Raw genomic sequence first — 21,257 nt, 5'->3', positions numbered from 1 at the left:
TTAGTGTTACTTTTATTAAATCGCATGTTAAACAATACACTATAATATCATACTTTTAAAGTATTTCAAATTTTCATATTTTTTTTTTTTCCGTGTATGTGGTAATTAAAATTTTGTGGGCCCATTTTTCGGTTAGATTGTTTCGGGTCGTTCATGCATGTTTAAGTATTAATTAACGAAAACTGAGAATTCGACGTAGTATATTTCAGAACCATGACATCTGAGGTTACATAAACATCTGAAAGTTAAGTCGCCACAGTGGATTTAGTCATTCAGTCTAAAGTTAGCTTTTCAACTTATCTGATTTAATTATATTATTTCCACTCGAATTTGAATATTTTCGTGTTCTGACTACAGCCGAAGAACCGTAACCCTAGTTTTGAGCAATAATATCTAGATAGTGCTGCGAATTCAGAAACTTTTAAACCCTATAGTGAAAAAATTTATTTCTTTTGTAATGTTTTCAAATGGCGCTGTAGAAAAATGCATTGTCAATTAAATCTGTATGCGTGTTAGCTTCGACGATATTGTTACGAATTTTTGTATCGTGTACCATGAAAAGTCTTGTGAAGTTCTTCCGTAAAAATAAGGTTACAATGGAAGTCTATATAAGTATTCAGATAAATTGCTATCTCGCTTAATTGGACATATCGCCAAGCTAGCTTTTTTGTTCCGACTAATTTTTTATTGCTAAATTTGCGAGAAATCGCCAAAAGTCTCCAAACTTGACGACCGTTTCGCGACATTTTGGTCTGGTCCCTGTATAAATATTTGGTACTGTAATTAATCCCTATATATATAACTGTAACAGTATCCGACCCTTATGTGTAATTTTAACCGTATATGCCTTCCAGTAATTTCCAGAAGTGGAAGGTACTGGAAATTCTTCGGTGATGAGAGACTGCGGTGTCTTTGGAGTATTGAGAAATCTCCGTGCGAGGCCCTTTGCATTGCCTTTTGTTTGACGTAGTTTAAAGTGGTAACTGATTGGACTCTGTCCTATTGAGAAGAGCTGTACGAGTACTTTTGTGGAAAGTTCTAGAATGTGAAGCGTTTCTTTTGGGTAAATAAATTTTATCAAGCTATCATCGGTTCTGTGTGCATTCAATCCATTACGAACCCAAGCGCTCCCAGCAACATGAGTGAAGGAGCACAAGTATTCACCATCATCGCACATTTGTGTTCTCACTTTTGGCAACGGTTCCTAACCCAATTAGAATTATCAAATTCGTAGTTACACGCTTGATAACTTAGTACAGAAAATTAAATTACCTGTGTCGGGCTCAGATGCAGAACCTTCTTCCGTGCTGCGAGCAGCAATATAGATACGGAACTGCAGGTCCAAGATTGCAAACTTAGTAGATGCCTTCCGTTTTTCATAGTCAGTGTTCATGAGCTGAATTATCTCGCAACGTATCTAGGAAAACAAAAACAAATTTCCGCTTCTTAATTAAATTTTGTGACAAACATTTTACTCGTTTTGGTTTCATTTTTCATTACATACTTTCTCATACTCATATGTATAGCATGATAATGGAAAATTACCGAGAAAATTAAAATAGCATTTTGTTTCCTGTGGTGAAATTTTCTGAAAACATAAACAAGCATCCATTTTGAATGTCATCTTAATAAGAGAGCCTTTCTCAACCTCCATGCAGCCCTTTCACTATTGCTCGATGATCATCCCCGCACTCCTTTCCGGAACTCAAAAAATACATGTATATTTATTTTAATTTAGATTATTTTTTAATGGGGTTTATAAATTAAACAAGGAAAAAATACGGAAAATGTTGATAAATGCCGAAAGTTCAATAAAAATAGTTTTTTTTTATATTTATAAACTAAAACTAAATACTTAACAGGTAAATAAAAGGCTGATCGCATTCGCCCCTGAAATTATGAAATACGTCCCCTTAGCGGGAATTTTTGTTTGTTTGAGATTCACTGATGGGAGACCAAAATCATCTTAAAATTTGTACATTCGTCTTAAAAAAAGTTAACTGTGTGTATGGTTTGGAAAGTGTAATGGAAGCTTTTTTGGGTACCTCTCGTATCCGATGTAAAGCACATCTTTTAATTACCCTTTATACAGGTTGGGCCAAATAAGACCTACTAATGTTAAACATGAATAATTCTCGTAATAATCATTCATTTTGATTAATTTTTTATACATTAAATATATTTTATGGAAATTATGTATGAAATATGATATTAGACAAATATCGACTATTTTTCTCGATACAGAGATTGGCTCTTTTTAACGCGTTTTCCATTACACCACGTAATGTATCTGGTTGAAGGCTCAGTATTTCGTCTCGAATATTCTGCTTCAGCTGTTTAATAGTCTGGTTTATTAACGTACACTTTGTCTTTTAAATATTCCCATTAGAAAAAAAAAAAAAAAAAAAAAAAAAAAAAAAAAAATTCTGCTCCGCCATGGCCGCAAAATGTTTTCAGTCATTGTTCTGTAAGAAGCTTCGGAAATCATTTTCGGCGTTCCATCCTCATCCTCGAAGAAATATGAGCCGATAACTCTATTGGCCGTAACACCGCACCGAACAGTAGAACTTGAATTAAAATATTGCCGATATTTACGCTGCTTCATAACAGTTGATGGTTGACAAGAACATAAAAGCTGGATAATTTTAACGTGTTGTTTTGTACTGTATGGTTCCATAATAAATTTCCAAAAATTCATTTTTAACTTACAAAAAGAAAAAATAACTATATCAGAAAATAAAAAAGTTATTTGTGTTTAACATTGGTAGGTCTTATTATCCCATCCTGTACTAATAAGGAATACCTTTAGATAATTACATATGTATATGGTTGTGCATGGCTTATTAATAAATAGACTTCATTAAATCAGCCAATGCTGCAGAATATGCAGAGTCCTTCAGATATTGGTTTTAGGTTTTTAAGTTCTCTTTTTTTTTTTTTTTTTCCTTCTAAGATTCATATGCATTTATTTCAGAGCTAAAATTTAGTGATCATTTTATAATTTCCAGGTTAAGCAAAGAAGTATTTTATTTAGTCCTGTAAAATGTCTGCCTTCATAACGTAACGAATATCGCTAATCCGTATATTCTACGGCCTCTCTATATCTAACAGATTGAAATAAGGTAACTTGACCCGTATTCCGATCTCAGGCGAATCGGATGGCTGCATGATTAGTTTTCGCGGTTTTATGCATTTGTAACGTAATTGCAAGCCAGTTCCCCTAGAATATCCTCCAAGAAGACGTCCCTTTCCTTAAGCAGATAGTCATTGTGTGCTTTACCATATTCACATAAGTTAACCTAACAGTATATTCTGCGTTTATCAGTAAGGAAATTTGTTACCTCTTTATTGATAGACGTAGAAACGAATTGTGAACAATTTATAATCTTAATTTATTTTTTGTGTAAGATCTTAGAGTGTTTTTTTAATTTGAAATTGTTGAATTTTGAAAGCTAGCTCACTATTTATCATCTATGCAGAGCATTTAAAAAAGATGTTTATAGACTTTAGTTTCTTGAATGTTAATCCTAGATATGGCTGCAATAACCGTTTGTATGAAAGTAGCTTTCGTATTGTAAGTTGTACAGTTACGCGCCTCCAACCTGCACGCAACAAAGTGGTGACTGCTGAAACTGGAAATTAGACAGAGTCTTGAGAAGAGTTTAAGTCCCTTTTTATTCAACTTAATTACAATTGCGTGCTCTTGACGCTCACAAACTACGCCGACCCGGCGGTAAAATAAAAATAAGAACCTGAAAAGAAATAATAACAAGAGACTAACTACGAGGCTCTCTAAACGTAACTGACCTCACCGCGTTCTACAATACCGCTGATAATTCAGCAAACTCTGAATATCGCGTTGAAAGATTAACAATTCTCCGAGGCAAGCACACAGGCCGAAACGCGTGGTTCTTCAATTTCTGACTAACTACCTCCGCGCTCGTGAAGTAAGAAAGCACACCTCGAACTCGTTTCCTTTCTATTTAACTCAGAATACTTCCGCTGATAATTTGAATCCTTGCGCGTTCTACTAAAATTTACATACTCTGGCATTGGCAGTTCCAGGGGAAAGTAAGGCTTGACAGGAAAGATAATTTAAACTTAAAATAAATGTTAGTTAAAATAAATATAAACCCTACATTTGCCGCTGCCAGAATTTGGTAAACTTGGAAGCAGGTCCTAGAAACGACCTGTTGAAAAGTTTCCACATTTCTGAACTAAACTTTAAGAGCCTCGTTTACATAAAAAACTGTATTCTCACAAAAGTTAGAATAAATTTCTGTAGATACTTATTTAACCCTCTCTTCTTACAGCAACTTTTCCTGGACTTCAGCAATCAATCTTGTTCTTTTCCTTCCAGCATCTGGAAGGAATAAGTATCAGTATCTTTCTAAATACATTATAATTTACACTTTCTTGACACTGAATACATTTTTGTTTTTAAACGATTTATTTTCCTTAGTTACTGCATACTTCACATTCATTCAAGTATTCAATCATAATTTAGCTTTACCCTGGCTCTCCACCATATGTGGTGTCAACCGGGAATATTCGTGTTTTAGTATTACAACACTTACCCTAACCACCATGATTTGTTAGATTTCAACGACCAAATAGACACACACCTTACTCGACATTCTACAACTCGATGAGCTACTTTAACATTCTTAAAATTCAAGTGTAGGTGGAGAACCCTACAAAACACATTCATTCTAACTTCCCCCTCATTCATCTTTAGACATGCAGGCTTTCGCTCTAAAGCATGATTTTTATCTACAGTTTAATACTTAAATTTTGAATTCATTGCTTTTGAGCATTTACTTTTAGCATCTAAAATTTTATGCTTCTAGACTAAATTCTACTTTTACATAACATTCAAGTATTTACGTATATTTACAAAATTCTAAGACATATGATTTTTACAATTTACCATAAAATGAATAAGAGAAAATAAATTTTTACTTTACTCATTCTTCGCCAAGCTGGCGGCACTGAAACTAAAGTTTTTATTAATACAAGAATACGAAGTTATTTTTATCTTCGGCCAAATTTTGGCTTTAACATAACAGAATTAGTTTTTCGACCAACAGAAACTGCTTGTTCTTAGATTTTATACTTAAAGAAAATAATACTTTTGCCTTAGCTAAATAAAGTAAAACAAAACTAAGTCTCAACCGAGACATATTGACTTTCGTCAAAACATAGAACTTCGTACTTACGCGTAACATTTCGGAACAAAAGAAAAATTTTATAGAATATTTTAACTTATCTTTGATTTTTCGATGATTGAAACTCCGTCATTCTTTTCTGGCAGAACTGTTCCCACGTGATAGGTTTCATGGACGTCAATCTTCTCCTTACTGACCTCCGAGTGTCGTCCACATTAGTTTTTCTTTTGCGTCCTCTGCATGCTGGCCTCTTGGCGTAGTAATCGTCGGGTTGCTGTCTTTTTCGTTTTTCCCTTGGACGGCTGGTCTTGACGTCCTCCGGTCTGGAGTCCTTCTTGAATTTCTTCTGTTGTTGCTGGTCTTTTCGTTAGTCCTGTTGTCTTTTTAGTTTCCGGAACGGCGGCCTTGTTTGCACCTGACTCTCTGGCCCTGGGAGCGTTCTCCTTGATGTATAATTTCTACTGCGATACGTTGTAGGTGGTGTTTTCCTCTTTACCAAGGTTTCTTTACGCGGTGGTTTTGCATTCTTGTTTTTCTTAAATGCTGGAGTCTGAAAATTTTCGTTTTTTCTTTTCGGTACCATCGCCTGGGTTGTAGAAGGGCTAGGTCTCTCTTCCGTTCTCTGCTTCTTGGGTGGTGGAACGGGTGACGTTATTTCGGGACCTTCTACTTCTTTTACGCTTGAGTCCTGCAAGAAACTTTTAAGAATTTCAAAATCATTTTGATTATAGTATTTTTTCACCTGGTCGGGACTTGCTCTACTGATCTCCCCTCTCTCGTTCTTAAGGTACAATACGACTCCTTTGATTTCCTGAATTACATAGGGGCCTTCAAATTTTGGAGCTAACTTTGCAGTAAAATTGTCTGGGGCACTTGATAAAGAAAATTTCCGCTTCAATACTTTATCCCCAACTTTAAAATCTGCTTCACGGCGTTTTCTATCGTAATACACTTTTTGCTTATTTCTTGCCGTATCCGAGCTTTTAAGCGCCTGATCAATAAGTTTTTGCACATCTTTCTGTTTAAACTCTTGCTCTCTTTGTTGCACAAAGAATAATTTATCTAAAGGCGTAATTAACTTTCGGCCTAAAAATAATTCTGCTGGAGTTTTTCCCGTAGTATCGTGATTTGCCGTTCTTAAAGCATAAGCTAACTCATTTATGTAGCCATCCCAGCGCTTGTGATGTGTGCTAACGTAACTGCGAATTATTTTTACGATGCTTTTATTAACTCTTTCTGCTATGTTTGCCTGTGGTCTATACGGAACCATTTTGATATGACGTATGCCAAGTCCAGTGCATATGTTTTCAAATATTTGACTAATGAATTGTTTTCCGTTATCGCTAATGACTTTTATCGGTGCACCGTATTTTAAAATGTATCTGTGTAAGAATGCATCTGTGACTGTTTTGGCTGACGCGCTTTTAAGTGGAACAATTTCTGTCCATTTTGAAAAGTGATCTACAATTAATAAAAGAAAACGATTTTTATTTAACTCGCTCTGGGGGAAGGGACCAAGCAGATCTATGCCTAAAATTTCATTCGGAAATGTAGCGCGAATGCTATTTAAGTATCCCGCCGGGCTGTAATTAATATCATTCATTAACTGACATTGATTGCAGGACCTGACATACGCAGTTACTATTTTGTATAATTGCGGGAAATATACCGCCTCGCGTACCCTTTTTAAAGTCTTTCTGACCCCTAAATGACCCGCTGTTTTCGCGTCGTGTAATTCCTTCAAAATGCTTAATCGAAGCGAGGCTGGGATGACTGGTTTGTACTCGAGATTTTCGTTTGTTGTTTTCGTATAAAATAATATATTATCTATTATTTCATAGTTTTCTGCTCTATTTCTTATCGCATCGATATCTGTATGTTCAAAGCTTTCGGGGTCTTTCAAATATGCATAGATACTTCCAAATTCAGGATCAGCTTTCAGTTCAGCGATAATTGTATCTCTAGAATCTAAAATTTTTGAAGTCAACACAGCAGATTTAAGTTGATTACCTTCATCGTCCAGTTTTATACGAGAAAGTGCGTCAGCTACATTGTTTTCCTTACCCGGTTTATATTTTATTATTAGATTATATTCTTGTAGTTTTAAAGCCCATCTTATTAACCTGGGCGTTAGGTTTTTTCCCGAGTAAAGTCTACCAACAGCCGCATGATCCGAAAAGACTGTTACTGGCGCTTTCCCGAAATAAACTCGAAATTTGTGTACAGCCATTAATACGGCTAATGTTTCTCTCTCTGTAGCTGTATAATTCCTTTGTGTGTGATTCAACGTTTTACTAAAAAATGCCAGAGGATGGCTATTTTGCATAAGAACCGCACCCACCGCATAGTCCGACGCATCTGCTGCAATTTCCAGGTTTTCGTCCCCCTCCGGGAATTTCAAAACAGGGGCATTGATGAGCGCTTCTTTTAATCTTTCAAATGCGGTATTTGCTTCCGCTGTCCACGTAAATTTACTTTTCTTTCTTTTAATTACTAACAGTGGTTCAACAATATTAGCGAAATATTTTATGAATGACCGATAGTAAGAACATAACCCAAGGAAAGAAGACAGTTTCTTGGCGGTGTTGGGCGGTGGGAAATTCTTGATTGCTTTTATTTTTGAATCTTGAGTTTCTATACCCTTTTGCGAAATTTTATAACCCAGATATTTAAGTTCTTTAGTTGCGAACTTGCATTTTGAGGCGTTAATTGTAAGACCGGCCTCTTTTAATAATTTAAACACTTCTTCTAGATCTTTAATATGTTGTTCCAAGGTACTACTCGTTATAATTATATCATCTAGATAGATTAAAGACGATTTTCCTAGGACTGGCTTTAGAACAATGTCCATAGCTCTCTGGAATGTTGATGGGGCCCCACACAACCCAAAGGGCATGCGTAAAAATGCATAAGTGCCCGATTTTGTTATAAACGCGGTTTTATGTATGTCTTCGGGTTTCATAGCTATTTGATAGTAGCCAGACGTTAAGTCCAAAGTAGTCATGTATCTAGTAGATTTAATGTTTCTAATAATTTCCTCTATAACCGGCAAAGGGTAAACTGGTAATTTAGTAATACTCTTCAGTTTTCTGTAATCGATAGCAAACCTCCAAGCCCTTTTATCCGAAGGAGGAAACTCGTTCTTTTTCCTGCATAGTACGACTGGACTCGCGTACTCACTATTTAGGCGTTATTATTTTGTTCTTTAACATTTCCTGAATATGTTCTTCGATGATTAGCTCTTTTTGTTTATCATAACGATACGGTTTAGTCCTACAAGATTTTTCGGCAGTTAACTGTATCTGATGCGTAACTATTTGACAGCTACCAGGCTTTTCTGAAAACAAGTTAGAAAAATTACTCACCACTTGCTGGATGGCTTGACTTTCATGGTCATTCAAATGGCTAAGGTCAACTTGCGGTTGTTCCACAGGTTCCACCACCCTCCGGTCCATCTCCAGCACAATAGAACTGTCCTGAAAATTCAATTTGGCCCTCGCTGCCCTTAAAAACTCCATACCTAAAATAAGAGGATTTTGCAGATGTTTTACCACAAAAATTAATACCTTGAGGCTTTCCTCTTTTACCTGTATGTTTAATGATACTTTCCCGATGCAGTGACAGGTTTTTCCTTGCGCCGCTATAATTTCTGTGTTTTTCTTTTTAAATAATCGTAACCTATAAAAATTCTTTTTGAAGAATGTCTCACTCATAAAATTACCTTCTGCTCCTGTATCGATGAGGGCTTCTACTGGTACATCGCCAACCAGGACTTGTATAATTGGTAGATGTGAGTTTTTTACGATGACCGTATTTAAATGTCTTTTTGAGGGTTTTTTTTTAAAACTTCCGGGGTCTGGACACTCGCTTTCACAGGCCCCTGTACTCGTTTAAAGCTTTCCTTTCAACTTCTGCCTTTTGGGTACGCGGACGTTTGTTTTCAAATTTCCTTTTTGGGCCTTGACCTTCGAGGTTCGATGAGTTAGCTTGATAGCTCTTTCCCCCATAAGAGCGGTTTGCATTTCTGGTTTGCTCATTTGAAGATTTGCCTTCGGGTACTTTGAGAATACGATGCCCCTCTAGCTTTTTCCGCTATTCTGCGATTTTGAAACTTCACCGCCAATTCGAAGAGCTCCTGCAATGTGCTTGGGTTTCTAATTTCGAAGTAGTGTTGAACAACAGGTAACAATCTTGGTAAGATTATTTCAATAATCTCCGCGTCGGGTTTCTTCCCATACAGCATATCCGTCAGCTTAATTTTTCGCAGAATAAAGTCCGTCAACTCTTCTATATCGCGTTGATAGAAACTATATAGTTCGGCTTCTAGCCTTGCTCGATCTTTCACTATGGGGAAGGCCTTTGAAATTTTCAAATGTATATGTCTGGCCTCCAAATTCCCCTAATAAAAATTTGCCTATGTTCTTCCACATAGCGCGGCCTGTCCTCTTAGCGCAGATGTGGCGATGGCAACTTTTTGTCTTTCAGGCACAGGGTAGAGCTGGAAGTGATTTTCTAGGCCTTCTAGAAATATCGCCACCGAATTTTTTCCGTCGAAATTGACGTTTGGCTTAATTGACGCTCTCAACGTCTGGACCAGGTATCCAAATCCTTCCAATTGGCTTGCCATTTCTTGTTGTTGTCCCGCGGCTTCCATCCGATTTTCGGCCATTTGACTTCGACAAGTGTTCGGGCGCCAATGTACAGTTGCGCGCCTCCAACCTGCACGCAACAAAGTGGTGACTGCTGAAACTGGAAATTAGACAGAGTCTTGCGAAGGGTTTAAGTCCCTTTTTATTGAACTTAAGAAATTACAATTGCGTGCTCTTGACGCTCACAAACTACGCCGACCCGGCGGTAAAATAAAAATAAGAACCTGTAAAGAAATAATAACAAGAGACTAACTACGAGGCTCTCTAAACGTAACTGACCTCACCGCGTTCTACAATACCGCTGATAATTCAGCAAACTCTGAATATCACGTTGAAAGATTAACAATTCTCCGAGGCAAGCACACAGGCCGAAACGCGTGGTTCTTCAATTTCTGACTAACTACCTCCGCGCTCGTGAAGTAAGAAAGCACACCTCGAACTCGTTTCCTTTCTATTTAACTCAGAATACTTCCGCTGATAATTTGAATCCTTGCGCGTTCTACTAAAATTTACATACTCTGGCATTGGCAGTTCCAGGGGAAAGTAAGGCTTGACAGGAAAGATAGTTTAAACTTAAAATAAATGTTAGTTAAAATAAATATAAACCCTACAAAGTATAAAAGAGTTTTTTTGCGGGGAAGGCCACTTTATATAAACTTTCGTAGAGTGCAAATTCCAATTAGAAGAACACGTTTATCATGCTTGAATTAGTTATTAAAAGAAAAATTGTGTACTGTTATGTGCAAATTTTTCACAGATACGGATAATAAACTTTTTCAAGGGATATCTGTGCGTTTAGTAACGATGCTCTTACCTTAGACCTAGCTTTTAACTTCCAAAAAGAATGAGTAATTTTTGCTTTCTAGCGTTCTAGATTTGTTTCTGTAGTCTTGAATTATATCATATTATATACAAGCTACATATTATATACTATATTATATACAAGCATAAGAAAAATTAACCAAAGTCAATGTTGATTATCACCACGAATTTTGTAGGTAAAAGCATGGAATTTTTTTTTTTTTTTTTCTGAAATTAATTAACGTGTAATGACTATTTTAGTGACTAACGTGTTGTTTTGTAACACGTGTTGTTTTGTAACGTGTTGCTCCGTATGGACTGCATAATGGGTTAGATGTTATACCACAGCTATCGGAAAATTCCTGGATTGTGACTATCTTGCTGAACATAGTGACAAATTAAATCGGGATCATAATTTTGCAGTCCTGCATTTTAACGTCACGTTACAATCAATTTCTCTCTCTTTCTTTTTCAAGTAAGAGTTTTTATGTAACTTCTTGTTTTCATTTATTTATGGGAATTGAAACTAAAACATGTTCGCTTCAAATTTTGTTTGAAGCTCAGTAAGCCTGCCACCTGATATGCTATCTTTATAAGCTTCATTCAACTTTTTCTGATAATATTTCAAATCGGACAATTGTTTCCAAATGGCTCTTTTGTTTTCAACAAATGTGTCCCAAAGGCGTTTGAATCTGATTTGAAAATGGCAATTTTCGTCGCGACAGATCACGAAAAAGACGGGAAAATAAGCTCTAGAAAAACCGGAAACTTATCCAGGAAGATCATCGCATAACAACTCATGAATTCAGAGACAATGTTTGAATCAATTATTAAGTTTCCGAAGGTATTTTAATAGAAAATTTGAACCTTACCGCCACTTTTTTTTTTTTCATTCATACGCCTTTAAACGCTGCGCATAACACAATTAAATAATCATATGGCTGTTGTTCCTCACTTTCCATATTAAATCGGTCTAGATTCTTGTGGTTTTATTTTGTCTTCAGACTGAAAATGGAACTAAAAGGACAACGTTATGGAGCTGTATCCGACATTCAACGGGAATCGCAAGCGATAGCTTCAGAGAATATAAAACAAGAAGTTTCTTCAAATGCATAGGATTTTTCCTACTTTTCTTATGCATTTGAAGCCTCGAAAAACAGATGAAATCGCCATATACGTTCACGAGGAGATTATTTGAAGAAGATAACGACTAAAACGGTATAAAAAATTACAGAATTTAAATTTTCTTCAAACCCAGAAACTAATTCTGTAGCATTCTGCAATTTTGTTTAAGAATCATTGCGGTGTATATGGTTAGGATTTTTTTTAATGGAGGCTATATTCATACTCGTCGTTATTAAAACAGGAAAAGTAAGATTTTTGACCTCAATTTTTTTTAAATTTATGTCTTCATGTCATGCTACTTTTACCATTCCCATATAAAGGAAGTGACGTTTCAACAGTATAAGAAAATCCAACACCCTTTAAATAAATAACTTTTAAAGCACGTTTCCCATCTAAGGTTGACGCCCTTGAAGTAATGCTGTCTATCACAGTCTTCAGGAGACAGTGGAAATGTTGCAGATATTGTCCGCGGACCTTTCTGCTAGGCTGTTAAAATTGTTCGAAGAGCTCAGAATGGAGATTGTTTCATTTTCTCTCTTCATTTGAAGTGTATGGTGACCGAAAAATTGGGTTCCGTGCGATTCAAATGCAGTATCAAACAGCTACAAAATTGTAATTATCAGATATTTTAATTCTATAAATTTTGTAATGAAATATTAGGCGATAATTTAGTTCATATAGAGAGTCATTCATAGAAGATCGTGACTACAAGTTTCTCTGCCATCTTCGAATGAAAACTCGGTACCAATCAAGTCTTCATGACAAAGAGTAACTTAAGAAAAGCATCCTTCCCCCCCAAAACAATCCCACTACCATAAATGCTTAAATAAAATTACACTTATAAGGTATTTCTCCTGCCTTCCTAGCGTGCCTTCGTGGTGTAGTGGTTCTGCGCGCTGGGCCGGTATTCTAGAGGTCCGTGGTTAGATTCCCGACAAAGGCGATTGCTCATTTTTCATCTTACCTGCTTCCGAAAAATCCTAATGTCTCTACAGTACACTTACAAAAAACTGTTCATATCGAAAAATATTCTCCAGGTGCCGACGTAGTGGGACTTTTTTTTCAACGTGCGCAGTTTTTCATTGAAAAATCGTTCCACGAAAGCCTCTCTATTTTAAGAAGGCCGTTTGCTGAATGGCTGAAGTTAATATTTTAGCGACTAGGTCATCACTCGAAACACGGTCACAAAACTGCCACAGTTCCCAGTCCACCTAGCCGGCCGTATGACTGACTATAAGGGAACTGGCCAATCTACAGCAAACAAGGCAGCCAAGCGAGCCGGCCGTGTTCACCCGAAACACGGTATAATCCGAGTTTTAGTCTATACTTTTGAGTGGTGTGCTTGAATATAAAGATTTGTGATTTTTCTCGTCTAATGTAAATATCAAAAAAATCCTCAATAGCAGATCGTCCTACTAATGCTGATAGCGTCTTTTGCGTCATTAAATTGTGCAATCTGTTAAAATTTTGTAAATCTTTTCCAAGCTCTTTAATGATCTCATATAACACATAAAACCTAAAATAACACTAAAATGTAACAAAGGTAAGAAATGTTGGGTAAATAAATTATCTACATAAACAGAAATTACTAATGTACGGAGTAATTTTTTGCCGCCGAAAGGGGTAGATAGGGATAATATAGTATAATTATGATGAAAAAGGGCTTTGGAACCACTTGGGCGAGTCGTGTTTAAGATATCCCCAAATTCTTCCTGTAGTTTCTTGTAATCCTGTTTTGCTTTCATAAAAAAAAAAGGAAACTGGATATTGGGCACTTCTGAATGAACCTTTGGGCTATGTATATACTGGCTGATCAGCTCACTTTTCAAAGCAAATTAAACATGCGTTAAATAAGACTAATAAAGCTCATGTGTTTATCCACCACCTTGCGGGTTGCAAACCTTAGCTGTGCCACTGCACAAAAGGATTTTCTAGTCTGTTCTAACTATGCTGGTTGTGACGTATGGAATCCTAGTATGCGCTACCGCCTTGAAAGCCTGCTGCGAGAAAATTGGGATCTTTCAAAATAAGGTACTACATGTTGGGTAGTAAATGCATCATGCACATAAAGAGCAATAATATTCATCGTGATGTTAAGGTTGGTAAATTAAATATTGCATGACTTTATTCTTAGAGCTTGTCGTTTGTTCACAGATGCTACCAATTCATAATTTGCAATTTCTACTGATCTCTCTTTGGCGCATACGCCATGGTCCTAAGTTTTAAAAACTATATCTCTTTACTTGGACTTTCCTATGGATAGTTCTTGTTTGTTTCGAGCATGCAAACTGTCCTTGAAGTTTTCATTTTACTCAAATACTACCGCATTGCATAACTCGTTCATGGTACTAAATTAGAAGCCTAAGTACCAGTCTGAAATCAACGCCACATCTTGCATTTCTTGTTTTTGATGAGCATCAATGTTTTTGTAGGGAGAAATCCGGCGAATTTGATGAACTGTTTAAGAGATTGAGAATAATTTTCCATAATGATATATCACCATTTACAAATGGTAAATGATTTCATGCTTCGTTAGCAAAACAGTTAGCACATCACATGTTTTACTAAATGCCGATTATATACGCATATAAAACAGAAGCTCATTTATACATTCAGCGCTTGTTAAAACAAAACGATCCATGATTTATAAAATTTTAAACATTTGTTTTGTTTGTGTTGTTTCTTCGTTAATACTTTGCAACTTTGTATGGAAAGTGTTTTACAAAATAGCTTCAAATTTTTATAATTTACACAATAAATCTGTCGGTAACCTTAAATCTGCCGGTTCCGTTTGGTTTTCTTTCCGGAGACGTGAGTGTAATGTACCTTAGAATTATTTTACGATTTACCTGACCATATTACCAACTGGATACATAAAAGAAAACAAAAAGAAAATCTTATGTGGACACCCCGTGACTTCTTTTACGGTTTTTTTAATTATACGCATTTTTTGCTGCACTTCATTTACACTTATTTCCTCGAATTATTCTAACTTAATTAACCGATCCTTCAAGGCAAGTTGTAAAATGATGGCAAAAATTGCGACTTTTGAAATTAAACATCCCGATCAATTTTTGTCGTACGGGAATCAAACTTCTTATAATTCCCCCCCCCCGCACACACACACACATAATGAGGAACGGGGAGACCACATTAAAAGTTAAATTTTGGTATTTCTCCAAAATAGATTTTTTAAAAATTTAACCAAAATGTGACTCTGTAACTGGAAAAGTATATGCCTGCGACCAATCACTGCGAAACTAAAAGCCGAGTAAAGGGGGTGGGTATATATAGTTTTGGTACTTTCGATTACAATAAAAAAGGGAAGTGGACAAGTAGATGTTATTAACAGTCTCATATAAAAAATTTCAACATTTTACGACTAATCATTTTTGAGTTATGCGAGATTAGTACGTATGTACGTACAAACGTCTTGGGGAAAAGAAATCCATTTTGCATTCATTTTACAATCCATTTTTTGAGAAAAAAAAAGTTTTTTTTATTATGTCTGTACGTACAGACCTCACGTAAAAATAGTGAAAATGGATTCGGGAATGTGAATCGATATTTGCGCTGAAATATGATGCTCGAAATTTTTCACGATTACAATACTTCTTTTACTTCATACAAGGGAACAAAAATCTTTAAATTAATTGCTTTTTCTTATTTTAGGAAGTTAGTTCATTGCAGTTTCTAAATGGACCTTACTGATTTTTAAAATAGTATTATAATTTGTTACAACTAAAGTATAACGTACTATAAACCATTATTTATTCTAAACAGGCGTTTTTAAATACCTTGGTTTCTTTAAATTTTTGGACATGCTGTAAAAATTATGTTAATTTTATTAACAGTTAAATTTCTTTCCTGTCAAATTCTTAAATTCAACTTACTACTTCAGGCCAGAACGTAGTTTTAGAATTACGTCTGAATACATAATGTGGAGAAGCGGTATTTAAGAAGCGCGAAGTTCTACTTGCTGATTTAGAGAGAATCAGAGTTTCTGATTAGCGCGCATCCGCCTTTTTTGGCTACTCTCTCTCAAAGCTGTTATTACGCTCGGCCGTACTCAGACCCTTGATGGCTTCACAGTCATCTCGTGTTTAAGGGGCCAACTCCATTAAAACTTTGATAACTTCGGCTATATCTCTTTAGTTTAGATTAGTTTTAGTTTACTTCTTAGCCTCTTGAGTTAAGGCCCAAGTGTCGGCTTTTATTGTACACTCCAAGACGGAGTTCAGTTAAATCTTATTTGAATAATAAGGGGTATTTACCCTTCCATCTTGTTGTTTCTTGTCACACGAACTCAAGCGATTATTCGCTTATCAGTTCTTAAGATTCTTCACGTTCAACTGTGAATTAGCATTTACAAAGTGAGGAACTCTACAATTCAAATCTCAAAAAGTAAAAAGTATTCAGTTCAAACTCATAATACTTGTAATTCCTAAGGAGTAGATTAGGTTTATGAAAAACTATTGCGGTAATCTAATTCAAAATATATTGGTTCCTAATTTGATTACGGAATTTCTTTTTGAAGATGTGAGAAGTTGATTGAATATGCTAACAGTCTGATTATAAAAATATAGTTTCGAATATGCCTTGATGAGCTAATTTGAATTTATCTATGTTTTGGAGAACCGTGATTGTTAAAATAAATTACATCCTTAAAGCATGCAGGATAATGGACTTATGTTGTGACTGATTTATATTGCTGACGTATCTGGTTAATGTAAATATATACACCGTGTCCACAAAAATCTTTATTCGGCCTTTATTTTCGCAGTCGTTGGTCGTAGACATATACTTCCAGTTAGAAAAATGTTTTAATGACTGAAATGTGTGGGCTGACTTGGAAGGTAGGTAGTGCTTCTGACTCCATATAATGATTAGTACATTTGTGAGGTTGCGTAATGCTTACTGCATTTTAAAAACATATTTATTACAATTACGAGAAGCTCTTTACAAATATATAATTCATGGATAGCATAAAACAGATATTGAAGTGAAGTATAGTCCTGGTAACGTGAGGATCCTGATAACGAGGGTCTATCTCGTCGAGAGTTCAAGAGCATTCGGGTGTGTTGTTCCGATGGAAAAAATCGGCAGACTAAATTAGCCACGTTCTTAATTTTTCAGTTGTATTTTATATCCTCTGATTCGTTGTATCTGGAACGATATCAGAGGAAAGACAAGGTCATTGGTTCGTCAGTTGATAAAAGACACAATGCAGAATGCTAAAATCTCTTGACACTAGTCGTGAAGTTGTGTCTCTTGCACTGTCAACTGGAACGAATTATTGCGTCTGTGATGTCAGAACCATGTCGTGTAAGGTCCCAATCACATTATGTTTCGACTACGCGGGACTTGACGTCGAAAGGGACAATTCTCAGAACCAGCACAATTCCGGGAAACACACCTAGCTAGGTTACCATTCTCACTTTACTACAAAGACTTGAACGCCAAACAGTAATCGATTATCGCTCAAATTGGGATCACGTGATCCTTCAGAAGCAGAACTTTCGTGTGATTGGTTGTCTCTACCCGGGACCGAAAACATTTTCGGTGAGGTTTGAAAAAAATCCCGCATAGCCGCAACGTTATTTCCGTAGCTAGGCGGGATTTCGCTTCCTTCGGGGGCTCATTTTTCTAGGAATCCTCCCATTTAAACCAGTGCTACCAGAATCTCATTTCTCAGAAAAGTCCCGTCTAGCAGGGACTGTAGCCATATGTGATAACCTCTTGACATGTCGTAAAAGCTTGAAAGCAGTGACATACGATTTTCTCATATCTGTGTGGTCCGCCGCTACTGTAATGCTTAATCATTTTAAAAATAAAATAAATCAATTTTCTAAAAATTACAGAAGCTAATGTTTAATATGTTTTCCGAGCCCTATACTTAGGAAAATGTTATACTCATTATAAAACATAAAATACAGATTTTTTACTTTTACGCCAAAAATTGACAGAGGTATTTAATTTTAAAGTTTGCAAATTTTTAAGGATTTTACAGCTCTAGAAAATGTCATTTATCGCCTTCCTTGAGATGTCAGGTAACAAATAAATCAGGATACATAGAAGTTGTTTATATTTCCGTTTAAGGCTGTTCAGTATGATATTCGTATGTGATTTACTAATATGTAGCATTCTTTTATTTATAATTGTTTCTTTTGTGTTATGAAATAAAACACTGATTGGGTCAATCGTTTTTCATGACTCTTTAAATAACCAGAAGTACACATAAATTAAATTTAAAATATTGAATGAACCATTGTCTGTCTTTTTAAAAAATAATGTTTCACTGAAAGATTTGTCAACTGTGTGGTTTCAGCATGATGGTGCGAAGTACATTTTGGAACTAATGTTGGATATAGGGAGGGGGTCTGCCGAAGGGATCGCCTGACTTAGATTTTTTTCCCCTTCTGTTTCTTAAAAAGCGAGTATGTGAAAAGGAAACAGCAAATCGTTCAGACCTCCTCAATCCTGCACGCGAGTACGTGTGTAACACCAATTACATTAAGAGCTGAAGAACACTTTATTTTTACAAACACAATTATAGTATGTAGAAAGCTGAGTTTCGATATTTCGAACAAATATTACATATAAGTAATTCAATTAGTGAAATATGTATTTTGCTTTAGAATTCCTCATTTTAGAATTTTCTTTTGAAGAAGGATTTTTTTTTTAAATATTAGCACACATTGTATATTTCAAGAATTATTTGTTTATTTTCTATTTTTGTTATTATGTACTATCAAACGAAGAAGATCGTGAGACTTTCCTTTGTTGGTGCTTTTGATATTTTTAATATCTGATGCAGTAGCTAAGAGAGTTTTTTCCATCGGTTTCTGAAATACAACTTTTGATTATTGCTCTTTAAAAGTATTTATCCATCTTTAATTTTATTTCCTCTTCAAAAGAATAGGCATATTTTTTCATGTAGAGAAATGTTTTGCAGTGAACTCTTGCAATTTCTATTTTGTGTTAAAAACTAAGATCTCTTTAACAATTCTGTATTGCTCAAAACGTTTAACGATAGTCTATATATCAATGCTTCTTACTTAATCTATTAATATCAGAGACCTTGTCGTAATTTGATATTTCATTTTTAGTTACATACAGATTTAAATATTGTTCTCTGCATTTTTGTATATGATTCCTGATTTTTCAAGAAAACTTATCTGAAAATTTATATTTCTTGGTCAAGTTTTGTCGTACATGAGTATTTGCTAGATATGTAAATTTGAACTCTTTTATGCCCACAGACGATAATTTGTGGCAATAATTTCAATTTATCTATCATAGACTAAATTTTGAAAGAAACGAAAATGGAGCTGACGCGAGAGCATTATCGCGCCTTGATTTTGCATGATTTTAAAGCTGGGCTAAATCGAGAAGAATGCTTTCAACGTTTACAGCTAGAGCATGGAACTGAAGCTCCATCTCGTGCCTCTGTATTCAGATGGTTTACAGAATTCCATAGAGATTGAAATTCTCTCCTGGGTTAAGAATATACAGAAAGTCCTTTTTAGCAATAGTCCGAGAAAATGTGTCATTCATGCGAAATACGTTAATCAATGATAACTGCTGTACTTGCCAAATGATACAATAAGAACTAGCATTGGATCCGCAGCTAAACATAAAATTATTCATAAAGAACTGATGATGCAAAAATTAGTTTGTCGTTGGGTCCCCGCGTAAATTAACCTAACACCAAAAACCGGAATCAGTTAAGAGAGTTTAAAATTACTTAATGGGGTGGACACCACATTATTTCTAAAAGTGTAAATGGTAATGAATTGTATATACCGTTTTTTGATGCTCCCACACATCAAGGAAGGTATCTGAAGATGATTCTTACTAAACAATGATGAAAAGACAGCGAGCAATGAAAGAAGCAATGTATGCCATTTTCTGCAGAAAGAGCAGGACTAATCAAAGCCATCATGTTAGAGGGACAAAAAAAAGTTACAGCTCACTGGTATATTATTAAACATCTTCCAGAAATTCTTCAAAAAGTGAATGTTAATGCTTCACCCTGATAATGCATCTTCTCATTCGGAAAGACTCAAAGTCGAATTTCTTGAACAAAAGCACATTAAAATGATAGAACATCCAACCAGTTCTCCTGATCTTGCTATGAGTGCCATTTGTCTATTTTTTAATCAAAAACAAAATTTGTATGTCCTACGTTTTCATTCCGAAGATGAGACTGATGAAACTGTAAAAGCCTATTTTTCATCGATACCAAGTAATGAATAGTTTGAAGCATTTAATGTTTGAAAAATTCGCCTACAGAAGTTCACTGACATAGAAAGAAACTACTTTGAATGCAGTAAAGGTAGTGTAATTTTAACTATTGCTATTTAGCTGTATCTGAAAAATTTCAAAGTGACCCTCATATTACATGATGATTTATGAATTACTAAGTACCAGAAAAATTAAATACTAGGTGCAAATACTATTTCTTATTATCCATTTACAGAAAATACCACGCAGCATTTTAATAATTACGTCATTTGAAATTATTATTATTTATGATTGCGTGTATTGTGATAATTTATTTGGTTTATGAAGTGAGTGTTAAGTTGCTTCTATGCGACACTGTTTAATAAAACTAGATTATGATATATTCGCAGTTATTGGAGACATTATGAAAATGATCGTAATATAATGCGTAAAGTATTCAACATTTCGTTGTTATTTAATATACTTAACTTTAAAAATATAAAAAAGGGATTAAGGTAATGATTGAGTTTTCTTTTGGAAATGAGAGCAGCAACAAAACGCCTACGAGTATATCTGCGGAATAATAACTTAAAGAAAGTTCCAGTTTAACAACTCTTTGGACTGTAGCATACCATCTGCCTACGATTTTTTCATGGGCGTGGGGGAAGAGCCGCTCTTGAATATCGATTTTGATAATTTTTGCTTTTATCTTATTTGTCGATATTCGTGCATCCCTCTTTCCCTTCTGAATATCCGGCCACTCCCTCCCCCGAGCCATTGCCCCCGAAATCTCATTTCCAGCCTCTTCCATTTACCCTCACTTCTCCATTGCTACACAGAGAGCCCTTAGTAGTGGGTGGGTTGGTCACGTAGGACGCGTTGAATATGTGTTTGCTGCAGTCTTTAGGGTTGAAACTTTGACTAGGGGTAGCTATCATCGAACTTTGTGCTATGTCGTTTTGAATCAGAGCATTTGCTGTTGATTGATTGACTAGTAAGTGTTTCGTTTGAATTAATTGAATGAAAACATGTATGTTTATTTATGTTCCAGTAAATACATCAGATGCTTCATTGGAAATATATCGTTCATTTTCTCTTATATTATCTGTGTGCTTGAAATCTGATATATATCAAAACTACTAAATTAAATTAATTTCTTTAATCAAAACTATATACTGAAATATAGATTTTAAAATTCCAAGTTTTTAATTATATATATATATATATATATATATATGTGTGTGTGTGTGTGTGTGTGTGTGTATGTATGTTTCCTAATAGGTTTATC

At 35.3% G+C, this 21,257-nt stretch overlaps 1 protein-coding gene across 6 annotated transcripts in view; it reads left to right on the top strand.

The window, feature by feature from the left end:
* LOC118182260 (uncharacterized) overlaps positions 1-21,257 on the top strand; it is a 148,844-nt gene that overhangs the window by 49,554 nt on the left and 78,033 nt on the right. Inside the window, exon 1 of one of the 6 annotated variants that reach the window (XM_035351613.2) lies at positions 20,842-20,963. The exons of the other annotated variants lie outside the window; for them this stretch is intronic. The gene's annotated coding sequence lies outside the window, so the exon portion shown is untranslated. Of the gene's footprint in view, positions 1-20,841; positions 20,964-21,257 lie in introns of those variants that run through there. 6 annotated transcript variants of the gene reach the window in all.

This window comes from Stegodyphus dumicola, chromosome 1 (assembly GCF_044657685.1).
Source record: "Stegodyphus dumicola isolate Sdum_Otavi_A_Nest chromosome 1, ASM4465768v1".
NCBI lineage: Eukaryota > Metazoa > Arthropoda > Arachnida > Araneae > Eresidae > Stegodyphus > Stegodyphus dumicola.
The sequence above is the reverse complement of the archived record's forward strand: the minus strand, read 5'-3'. Positions and strand labels throughout refer to the sequence as shown.